This window comes from Vicugna pacos, chromosome 1 (genome assembly GCF_048564905.1).
Source record: "Vicugna pacos chromosome 1, VicPac4, whole genome shotgun sequence".
NCBI lineage: Eukaryota > Metazoa > Chordata > Mammalia > Artiodactyla > Camelidae > Vicugna > Vicugna pacos.
In genome coordinates, this window is record NC_132987.1 from 26,550,119 (window position 1) to 26,562,297 (window position 12,179).

Consider the following 12,179-nt stretch of genomic DNA (forward strand, 5'->3'; position numbering starts at 1 on the left):
CTAACAGAACATTGTAAATCAACTATACTTCAACAACAAAAAGAAAAGAAGGCTAAGCACATATTATCGGCCTTTTTCCTGCCTCAAATCCTAAGAAAAGATAAAAAAATTAAATTAAATTAAATTGAAGCAATAACCAAGAGGCTTAAGGACATAATATATAGAAAGTTTCTGGCACCTCTGGAAGTATTACATAAAATTGTTAGCAATGATTAACTCCAAGAAGGACAATCACAAAGCTGGGGGCCAAGGAGAGAAGGAGTCTAACTTTGGTATCCTTCAGAACCCTTGGACATGTATAGACTATTCACAAAAACAAGTAAATCACAAAGAAAAGTTGTGCCTAGCACACATTAGGTATTCGTAGAAGTTGAGTTTCCTTCATAGGTGACAAGCCTACTACACCTGGGTGAGCACCCACACCAGGACTGGAACACAGGACTCCAAGTCTTGGTAGTTTCTCTACTAGGCGGGGATAGTTTTAGACAAAAAGGCAGCCCAGGTAAGTAGCACCCTCAGCTGACTCCTTCTGCGTCCTGTGGTTGTGTCATCTGTGTATCTGTATTGGAAGGTGATTTGCTGGGCTGTGATCACTGTCACAAAATTGTATATACTTGCATTATACTTACAGAACAGACAAGTTTGACTTTGATTTTGTTATATATCATCAAGAATAGACTACGTTTTCTCTTGGCACATCTGAAATGTGCCCGACATTCAAAATGAACACTGCACAAACAATACAAAAAGTCTTATGGACATTGTCTATTGTCTGCTGGGCCTGGCAGGCTGGCTTATGCTGAACTTCTGAGAAAAATTCTAAAAATCCTGGTTTTAAGTGCACTTCAATTTTTAATAACTTTGTGACCTCAGGTAAGTTACTCAACCTCTCAAGACTGAAGATTTTTCATGCAAAATGGCTGTAATAAAACCACCGCAGGATTGTTCGAGAGGATTAAATGAGACTATGTATGTAAAGCATCCAGCAAATAGTAGGCACTAAGGAAAAGCAATTATTTTGATTCTTAGATCTTCAAAAGCAGCTTTCCTCAACTTCGCCCTTGCAACCCAAAAAAATGCTATCAGACACATTCTGATTGACTAATAAAACAACAAGCAAGTTTAGTCTTCCATTAACCATGGAGGTCAAAAATCAGTTAAGGAACTTCAGTTCTGACTACTGTTTACCAGGCTGGCAATGGCATTTCTGAGCTCTGCTGATTCTGTTTTGCTGTGAGACTGGCCACATGCCACACAGTCCAGACCCACTCAAGTTACTGCCTGAGCCGCCCCCTGTGAAATTAGCTCTGCCAGGAGGATATCAGTCGTGGGAATCCTCATTCCGACACATAGCATTTACCACGGACCTAAATCCTAGCTTGTGTGTTACTCATCTTGTTACAACCCTGTCTCCACTCCACCCTAACTCCACATCTCTTCCCACACCTCACTCAACAAAAAGAAGGTAGAATATAAAGTCTCCCACCACAATAGATAATGAATGTAAAGGTTTTCTCATTATAGAGATTTTAGTCACTCAGAGATTTCTCTCTTCGAGTTGCCAGGATCCAAGCTGAAATGAGTGGACTTAGGGACTTATATTTGGAAGCCTCTGGTGTGAAGGAGTGTGTCACAAATTGGGAGCCTGGACTTCAGCGCCCATCTGGGGCACACATGTTGTTTACATCTGTAACCACATAAAAGGTGATGAGCAACCCAAGCGAGTTTTGCCAACAAACAGAAACATTTACCACGCAGCAGTTATAATGGCCAAAATATCAAAAACTGGTTGGAAGTTAATGAATACATTTACAAAACTATTCTACATAGATTAGTTGATCTCATCAGAATTCTTTGACTTGGAATTCTGGCATAGAAAATCTAATTTTTCAGAACAAATCATTATATCAAGAATATCTTTTAAAAAAATACTGATTAAAGATAGCTAATTGAACAAATGGATTTAACCCCTCTCCCAAATCTCCATTAAAATAGAATTAAAGAGATTTGTAAAAACTAAAAGGAGGAAATAACGACAGCAACAAAATGTCAGAGGCTGAAAAACAGGTCAACTAGTGTCTGAGTCAGTGAACTGAGAAAGCTAAATCCTAAACCAGCAGAGAGAAAAACCAAGAAGCAACCCAGTTCCCAGGAGAGGCCCCTCCAAAGCCCACTTCTCACATGCAGCTTGGTCAGCTGCTTTTCTCCAAAAGATAAGACTTGAAGTTTCCTTCTGCAGAGGATGAGGGTCTTTAAGTGAGAATTAGGGGCACTAGGCATGATTAAGACTGGGAATACTATACTGAAAGCAAAGAGGTTTGGAAAAAAAGGTTTGTATAAAGAAGTGTTGTAATTCCCAGTCCACATTTAACTTTCAGAACACTGGAAGCCAGGTATAACTAAGCCCCCTACGCAGGAAAGTAGACATTTCCTCTCCGAAAAACTTAAGACCAAGAAAAAAGACCTAAGGGCAATGACATTTCCCCTCATATAAGTGGCCCAGGCAGATCCCCTCAGAGTAAAGCCTGAACTCGACAAGCTTTATCCATGACACAATTTCCCACCAGCTTTAAAATATGAGTGAAGGGTAAGGATTACCAGACATCTGAAGACAGCAAATCTCTACCAGGGAATACAGAGAAACAACACACAAGGAGAAAAAAATCAACTAGAGAGGAAACAGACTAGGAAGGAAAACATAAGCTTCCCCCTCACCCCCCAAAAGAGCTATCATTAACATCTTCAGAGAAGTAAAAAGATAAGAATAGGATGCTATATACATATATATTAAAAAAAAAGAATCATTAAAGAACAAAAAAGAACTCTTGGAAATTTAAAATATGAGTTAAAAAAAACTTAAGAGAAGGTGTAAGGTGATAAAGTTGAGGAACTCTCAGAAAATACAGACAAAGAAAAGATAACAGGAAAGGAGAAAGTAATCAGAGGATCAGTCTGGAAGGTCCAATACTCTAATAAATAGGAGTTCAAGAAAGAAAGAAAAGAATTAATAATGGGGAGGAACTCATAATAAATCAACAATTCACAAAGATTTCCAAAACCAAGGAACACAAGCTGCCAGACTGGTAGGGCCCAACAAGCACCTGGTACAATGGATTAAAACAGACCAACATCAAAGCACATCGCTGAGAAATTTCAGAACCCTGAAGGTAGGAGAAAATCCAACCTGCTTTCAGAGGGGTAAAGCAAGTGTCATACAAAGGACCAGGAGTCCAAATATTGGGAGATGCAATGAGATGGTAATTATTAATCCACACAAGAGACAATACCACTTTGGTTTCTATAAAATAGTGAAACAGTAGGTAGAACTCTAGGGGAACATCTGTAGGAGAAATCCTAATTCTAAGACATACATCTCTAGGACAGGAAACTGGAAGCAAGTGCTCAATGTGTTAGAGTTGAATTGAGAAACAGAGCAGGGATTTCTTCTTAATCCTTGGATAGCAACAAAATTACAATCATAGTAGCTAACGTGGGCCACGCATCTCACTAAGCACTTCTAACACATCAGCATGGGTACTCCTCGTGACAGTCCCAAATAGGCCAAAATAGCTGACAGAATTTTACAGATTAATTTATACTAATTAAGTAATTTAGCAAGGTCACATACAGTTGGTTAAGAGGAGAAGCCAGAATCCAAACTCTAAAATCCATTCTTTTAACCCCTATTCCAGGCAGCCTTGGGATATAGTGTTCACATTTAAATATTTCAGTCACAGTTTTTGTAAAGTTCAATATTTCTACCAACACTGACTTCTTAAGAGACAGCAAAATATATTTATGAGAACTCTATTTTATATCTTTATATTTTGAGAGAGAATGAGGACAGAGGGAGATTAGCTTAAAGTTATTATTATAAGATAAAATACTAGTTCATGAATTTTCAGAAAAGAGTATCTTGGTTAGCTGGCAGGATTTCTAGGAAAACCTTTTAAGAAAAAGCCTCAAAGAGAAAGGTCCCAAAGAGGGTGGCAATATTTCAGTTTTAACTGGCTTATCACTCAATAACTCAGTGGCACCAATGCCCAAACTAACAAAAGGGTTTTGCACAAGGCTTTTGTAAGTCAGCCTGGCAGCCATTTTTATGTACACAGGCTCCCCCATACTGAATTTTCCATATTAATGTGTTTCCATTGTTCTCAGTTGGGCTGCAGTAACTTTAGTCCTTTTCCAGATGTTTCCTGACATCAGCCTCCAAGATGTGCTGGCCAGCTGTCTTTAAAATTGCAGGAACTCTGTGTTGTGTGCATTAGTTATGCAAATGAAAAAGCAAGGACAAGAAGCCAATGCAGAGGATAAAAAAGAACCAGGGGAGGGATTGGATCAGGCCTTTACTGGCACATGTACAGTAGGTAGAAAGCCAAACCAGCAAGCTGTCTTTGATCAAAACCCCCAGCAGCCTTCCCCAACACTACCCATGCAGAGGGGTCGGTGTCCTCAGTCCCCAAGTCAGGCCAAGGTTTCTGGAACCTCCCTCACTCTGGTTTGGTGACTTAAGACACACTGAATACTCACAGATCTATCAACCTTCTAACCAGTTTCTCCTTTGTTTTACTTTGTCAACAGAAAAATATCTGTATAAACTAGTGAACAATTCCCTAAAGTGTGGTCCTCAGTAAGTTAATAGGTTTTATGGGGGAAAAAAGGGGTTGGGCATTCAAATGAATTTAGAAAAACCTAGGTTAAACAAAGTTAAGCAGTTCCCTCTCCCAAAGCACTCTCAGGATCTCTGAAATGTTCATGTGCACAGTGAATGTTGGAGGAAACCATTTCTCAGAGGCTAGAGCTGAGGAAATGCTCAGCAAGAGACATCTCAGTCCCAATCACTCTCTCTGACTTCAAACTCACCATCAACAAGACAGCTCTGCTTATCCCCAGAATTCACACTACCATCACTGAACTCACAACTGCCTCTTCCACCTGCTCAGGCTCCAGCTTCCCCTTCCTGGGACATGGCAGTACTGTCACCATTCTTCTAACCTAGGATCATGGCAGGTGTCTTCCATGTTTCCTCTGTCCTCATCTCCACCCTCCCCCATCTACTCCATCTTTGCAGTAGAGGGCTAACTACTGCTTTGTCTTCCTAGAACCGCCACAGTACAGATCACCAACCTCCAAGACACATCCTTAGCTAATGAGTAGACATTTATATTTGGGTCATGAAAGAACACCGTGCCTCGGCTTGTCAGTGACTGAGTTCACGCATTCCCCACCCAATAGGCATCAAACTCTCTGTCACTCTCAACAGTACAGAATCACAATGTTCTCTACAAGACTGGTGGCTTTTTGCCTTGTTTGTTTTCATTTTGTTTATCTGTTTTGTTTTCAATTGTGGTAAAATATACATAGCATAAAATTTACCATGATAGCCATTTTTAAGTGTACAGTTCAGTAGTAATAAGTACATTCACAGTATTGTACAACCAATCTCCAGAACTCTTTTCACGTTGCAAAGCTGAAATTCTGTCCTCATTAAACAACTCCCCATATCACTCTTCCCCCAGCCCCTTCTATTTTCTACAATCACCATTCTACTTTCTGTCCCTACAAATTTGACTACTCTAAGTACATCATATAAGTGGGATCACACAGTGTCTTTTTGTAACTAGCTTATTTCACTTAGCATAATGACTTCAGGGTTCATCTATATTATAGCATGTGTCAGATTTCCTTCCATGAGACTGAATAATACTCCATTGTAGGTATATAACACATGTTGTTTATCTATTCTTCTGTCTAGGAAACCTTGGGTTGCTTTTATCTTTTGGCTTCTACCATTGTGAATAATGCTACTATGAACATGCGTGTATAAGTATCCTTTTGAGACTCTGCTTTCAATTCTTGTAGATATATACTCAGAAGTGGAATTGCTGGATTATATAGTAAATCTATTTTTAATAGATTTTTAACCTAGCGTAGGTTACTTAACATCTCTCCTTTGATTTTCTCATCTGTAAAATAGGTTTAATTATACTATTTATCTCATAATTATGGTCATTGTGAAGATTAGATGAATTAACCCCTTGCAAAACTCTTATAAAACATTATCGTTATTTCCTTTTAAGAAAGAAAGAAACTGAGGCATAAAGAGGTTAAGTAACTTACCCAAGTTCACATATCTAATAAAGAGCAGAGCCAACATATAAACCTAAGTTCATAGCCAAAGTCTGTTCTCTTAATCACTGTGCCAAAGTGATTTCACTTCCCAGCTTTTACTGATGAACCCCACCCAAGCTGATTATGTATTGATGCAATTAAATGGGTACAGTTTGGGAGGAAGATGGGGAAAGGGAAAGGGAGGAGGCTTTACATACTTGAAAAATGTCACTTATACGTGGAATCTAAAAAAAAAAGACAGACAAACGTATTTGCAGATCATAGAGACTCACAGACATAGAAAATAAACTTGTGCTTTACTATAAAGTCACTTGTGGTTTTCATCACACCTACCCTTTCAGCAGCATCAGCTGACCAGACTCTTTTTCTTGAAATAGTTTCTTCTCTTGGCTTCTGTGGCACCACATTTTCTACCTACCACCGGGTTGGGCTCTTCTCCTCAATCTTCTTTGACAGCTTCCCTTCCCATCTATCTGAGCTCTTAAAGATGGAGGCCCCCAGCCCACAGGGAGGTCCTCCAGTACTTTGCTCCCAGCCCTGCAGTACTGCTTGCTGTTTACATGCCAGGTTCTCATCTCTGGGAGTTTGCACTGGCTCTGCCTGGAACATTCTTCCTCCAGGTACCCACAAAGCTAGCTCCCTCACTTCTTGGAATTCTTGAAGTTCACCATCTCAGTGAGGTCTTCCTGATCTCCCGATTTAAAACCATAAGCCAGGTAGGTCAACCCCTCACAATCTTAATTCTTCTCATCCTTCTTTCTTTCTTTTTTTTTATAAACTTGTCACCTTCTAAGATACTACATAATTTACTGTTCCAACATCAGTATATAATATATCCACTAGTACATAATAGACACTCAATATCTATTTTTTAAATAAATGATTCAGTCTCCATGCCAACAACCGTCAATTGTATCTCTAGCTTTAGAACCACATACTTAACTGATTGCTTGACATCAGCATTTGGGTATTTGAAAGGAATCTTAAAATTAACATGAACTCTTGGCTACACCCTTAACCCAAACTCAGTCTTCAACATGTCAGCAATGGCACTGCCACGCTCCAAGTTGCTCAGCCTAAAAACCTGGGAGTCATGGTTGATTCCTCCCTTTTCCTGCTGCTCTGTATCTAATCCACCCACAAGTCACACTAATTCTTCTTTTACATTCACGTCTATATTCCCAAATGTCTGTTGCTCACCCTCTCAACCATTATGCTCCAGCCACTATCATCTCTTGCTCCAGGGCTGACATGACTCCCTAACTGGTATCCCTGCCGCTAATCATTACCATTACAGGCCCAGGGCAAATCTTTCAAGCATTAAGCAGATCACTTAAGCAGACCCCGTGTTCAAAAGGCTCCAGTATAAAATCCAAAACCTAACCGCAGTCTAGGAGATCTTTCATGAAATGCTCCTCCCCCCGTGCCTACCTCTCTAACCTTGACTCCTCCCTCTCTCCCCTTCAACCCTACCTCTTCTGCTTCTTTCAACAAACTAAGTTCCTTCCCATCGCAAAGCCCAGACACAAAGCTCTTCTCTCAGATTTTCCAATGGCTCAGACCTCATCAGCCAGGTCTCAGTTCAAGGTCTCTCTTCCAAGAGGCCTTCTGTGACCACCTAATCTAAAGAGGCTCTCCAGTTACCCTGTTAACATTTGCTTGCTTTATTTTCCTCATCACATTTAGTGCTCTCTGAAATCATTTTATTACTTTTTTTTCATTTTATTACTTTGATATTCATTTATTTATTGTGACTTACTTACCACCCGCCTTCCCAACCAATATGAGCTTCACAAGACCCAAGACTGTGGCCATTTTGCCCATAACTGTATTCTCAGTGCTCAGCATGATGTCTGATACGCAACAGGTGCTTAGTTTATAGTTCTTGATTAACTAAATGCTGAATGGAGTGGAAGTAATAGAAAAAAGAAAGGAAAAAGAAGGGAAGCAAAGGCAAAAAAAGGGAAGGGAAGGGAAGAAAGGCAGAATTTTATTTTACAGTTTTAAATTTTAAATGATTGGGAACTTTGACAGGGAAAAGAAAAGGGATGAGCAAAAACAGAAAATGATCCTTTCCCCAAATCAGACTTTTTTCCTAGCTGCGGCTTTTTTCATGTTCAGTATTTGATTTGCCATTTTCACAACATTCTCTTGTTCCTGAATTTTCCTGAATTCACAACAACCAAAGTGTCTTTAGTTGCTGACAAATGCTTGCAGCGAGAGGAAAACCAAGTGTGGCCTGCACAAGCAGGACTGTGTAACCCACCTTCATATTCTTGAGCCTCACAAGCAAGACATTTTTAGAAAGTAGACATTAGTCTGAGGCCAATACCAAAAGCTAACTCCTATGATGGAGTCACAGCCCTAGGTTTCCTGACTGCATTCACTGCTCTAAACCACAACTGGAATGGCCAAATGATTTACTGATAGATATCACCCACCTTACAACTAAAGAGGGTGGGAAGTATTTTGGAACCAATTATACTCCAGGACAATACAAATAATATCTCATTTAATGTTCAAAATAACTCTAAGAAGTATATATTATTATTATATTATTTGCTGAGGTGGAAACTGAGGCCCAGTCAAGTCACAACATTTGCTCAAGGTCATGCTGGAAATAACTAAGGACAGGAGGTGTCTGACACCCAAGGCTACATTTTCCCCTCCACCCACACTCACTGCCTCCCAAACAAAACACTCAGACTTGACATACCCTGTAGATGAGAGTGACTACACTGGTGAGTGGGGTATGTGGGTGGAGAGGAAAGGTAATGCTGGGAAATGAGAATGGGGTCTGAAACTTATGACTTGGGATAGGGTTGGTGTTGGGGGGAACTGGAGTTCAGAATATATTTTGCCAGGTACTCAGGAGTAATTTTAAAGTATATTCCAAGTTTAAGTATTTAACTTAAAATGAAGACTTTTCACCTGTTAACCACTGGAAATTCAGGATTAATGCCAATTCTAAAAAGTAACAACAACAAAAATTCTCTCCTGTAATGATGTGTATCTTGAATTTTAAAATCTTATCAACTTATTTAACTTCCCAGAGGCAGTTGTTCCTCCCATGTAATGGAGATAGCAGTGGGATGTAGCTCCCGTGGGAGTTGGGAAATGGACAAGTACAACTCGGTGCCTGTGAATAAAGTGCTCTACAAATATTAATTTCTCTTCCCATTACTTATACTAATGACAGAAAGTCAAGATAACAAATAACAAAGAGTAGTGGGGCTCACCAAGGGAACTGCAACATAATCAAGTTTCATTTTGTTTTATTTTGGTGGGAGTGAGCTGGGGAGCCTCACCAACTTTTATAAAACCATCTTTTTTTTTTTTTTCTCTTGTAGGGGGTAATTAGGTTAATTTTTTTTAATGGAGGTACTGGGGATTGAACTCAGGACCTCTTGCAATGCTAAGCACACATTCTACCACTGAGTTATACCCTCCTCCTATAAAATCATCTTGATAGGAATACTGGTCCAAAGTTTGCTTACAAAGAAAATGCTGACAAAACCTTGAGTACAAAATTTCTTCACTACTGAAGGCTATTTGTGTTGAATTCAGAATCGTTCTGATGCTCTCAAGTCTTTCACCCCTTCAGCTCAATCGAATTATAGCTGTCGAAGGAACAAAAAGACAAATAAAAACAATCCTAAGAAATTTGAAAACTACTGTAAGTTGACTGTGATTGATGGATGGCCCAAAGGAAAATAAAAATATTCTTACTTGGTATTAGAGAAAAAATATATGTTTGCACATATTTGTACATCTGCATTTCCATTTACTCACTGATGACTGAGATCAGGCTTTTCATAGTAAACAAACAAAAAAGTCATACTTTAAAAAAATTTAATTTCTAGACTTCTTAATACCCATAATATCCTATAACTGTACAGATGGCTATTTAAATGGTTCTAAGTGTGCAGTATTGGACAAGTTCTCAAGAGTTAACAGGTTTAAAAAAATGAAAATTTTTCATAAAGGAGGCTCAATAGAGAAATCATAAAAAATAAAGATATAAAAACTACAAACACCAAAACAAAGACCAAAAATTAACTTTACTCTTTAAAAAAAAAAAGTGTCCCTAGCAATTATTGTTGGCCATTTATTGATGGCCATTTATTGATTACTTATTAGGCAAATAGCCTGGCCTTGTTAACTACCTCCTAAAGCTAAGTCTACTTTGCATTTATAGGGTGTTTCTTCCCCTCTGAAAGCAGATTCACTCCTATTATCTCATTTTACAAGCTTTGAAGGGTGGAGTGATAAACAGAATTTTGGACTGTCTTTTAGCCTAAAACAATTAAACTTAACAAGAACAACAACAACAAAAGATTATGAACTGATTGTTTACAAAGACTATGAGAACAATTCTGATTGTGCTGATTGGTAAAGGGTGGCAGCCTCCTTAGTAATCATTACTTTCTGTCTCTGATGGGTGTGTTGAACTGCCAGGAAAGATGTTAATTATTAGAAAGAGCAAAGTGAATTGTTCCTTTAAGCTTCTTCAAGGTGCAGGAGCAAATCTGGAGGAGAAAACTGCTGTGGGGGGGAAGAGGATTTGTGTCCCAGATAAAAGTGAGACTTAAGATGTCTGCCCTCTGGTGTCCAAGAGGTGAAGGACAAGGGTGACAATTACAACGTACCCAATTTGTAAATGTGAAACACACTGAAAAACTTTAATTCCCTGATTAGATGTGGCGAGGGGGCAGTGAAGGAGAACACTCTCAAATTTGAGGTAAAGACATAAAAATTCATATATTTGGAAGGTCTCACTTAAGGTTTCGGAAAAAAATTAACTTTGTGAGTACTGAGACATTTTCTAAGCATTTATGTTTCTCTTCAAGATTTTATATTACTGCTAGTAAAACAAGTAACATTATTATACTCATTTTGGAAAGAACAGAAATTGTATCATCAAGGCTGTATTTATACTGAAAAATAAGTGAAAAGGGGAATTATACCAAACAGTAACAACAAAAAACAAAAAATGGAAAAAGAAAGCATCATTTCAAACCAGATCCTAATGGTTTGAAAATCTAGTGAAACCCATGGATCATTATCCGAGAAAAACACATACACACATTTTGCATGCAATTTCAGGAGGTTCATGGACACCCTGAAGTTCTCTAAAGATCCAAGGTTAAGAATCCCAATTTTTGTTTAAAAAGTAGATTCTCCCTTCCATACCTGGCCTTTCTTGCCATGGTTCTCTTTCACAGTTACATAGAACTATAAGGCTGGGAAAGCATCCAGTCCCATTCCTTTTATATTGTGCTACTAAGGCAACTAGACATAAAGAACTAATGTGCTGGCCCCAAATCCTGGAGTAGAGGCTCTATATTTTTCACACTAACCTCATGCTACCTGTGAATATTTTTCTGCCCCTTTTAAGTGAATTAAGACCAACTCCAATGAGTCCTAAAACCCACTCCAAAAATACCTTCTTCAGCACACCTTATTCTTTCTCCTATCTTCTCTTTATTCACACATTGGACTTTCAAAAAATGCATGGAGGAAAATACCAAGACTCAAAAACCTGATAGGAATTGAAAAATTAACTCAAAATAACTTTCTAACAAGTATATTTTAACTACAAGGGTGTCTACGCTTCTTTGTCAGGGTTCAGTTTGTTTGGCTCTGCTTTCTGCTTATTTGTGGGGTATCTTTGGGATGGACCAGTGATCTAACGCCTACTCACCTTGTGCAGAAGGTTGGGTTGAGTCCTTTGGGGGTATTCCCTGTAACATTCTCCCCACTTCTAGTGCTGGACCTCAACTGTGTTCATACATCAGAATCAACTGCAGAGTTTTTAAAATTATGAAAAGAGGTGGCCTCTAACGAGCCTACTCTGGGTTTACTGACCTCAGAGTCAGGCTTCTGGGTGTGCAACTGGGGATGAGAACCCTGCTGGAATGCTATGTGCAAGGAATTAACATCATTACTAGTGGTGTAAGCCTGGGAGAACACCAAAGCTGTTCCACAACTTGTAGTTCAATAATAGATATATTTTGTCTTTTTTTTTAAGGTAGGAACATTTC

General features: G+C 38.9%; 1 protein-coding gene across 5 annotated transcripts in view; it reads right to left on the bottom strand.

The window, feature by feature from the left end:
- Positions 1-12,179, bottom strand: part of COMMD2 (COMM domain containing 2) — a 44,785-nt gene that overhangs the window by 8,828 nt on the left and 23,778 nt on the right. The window lies entirely within an intron of this gene.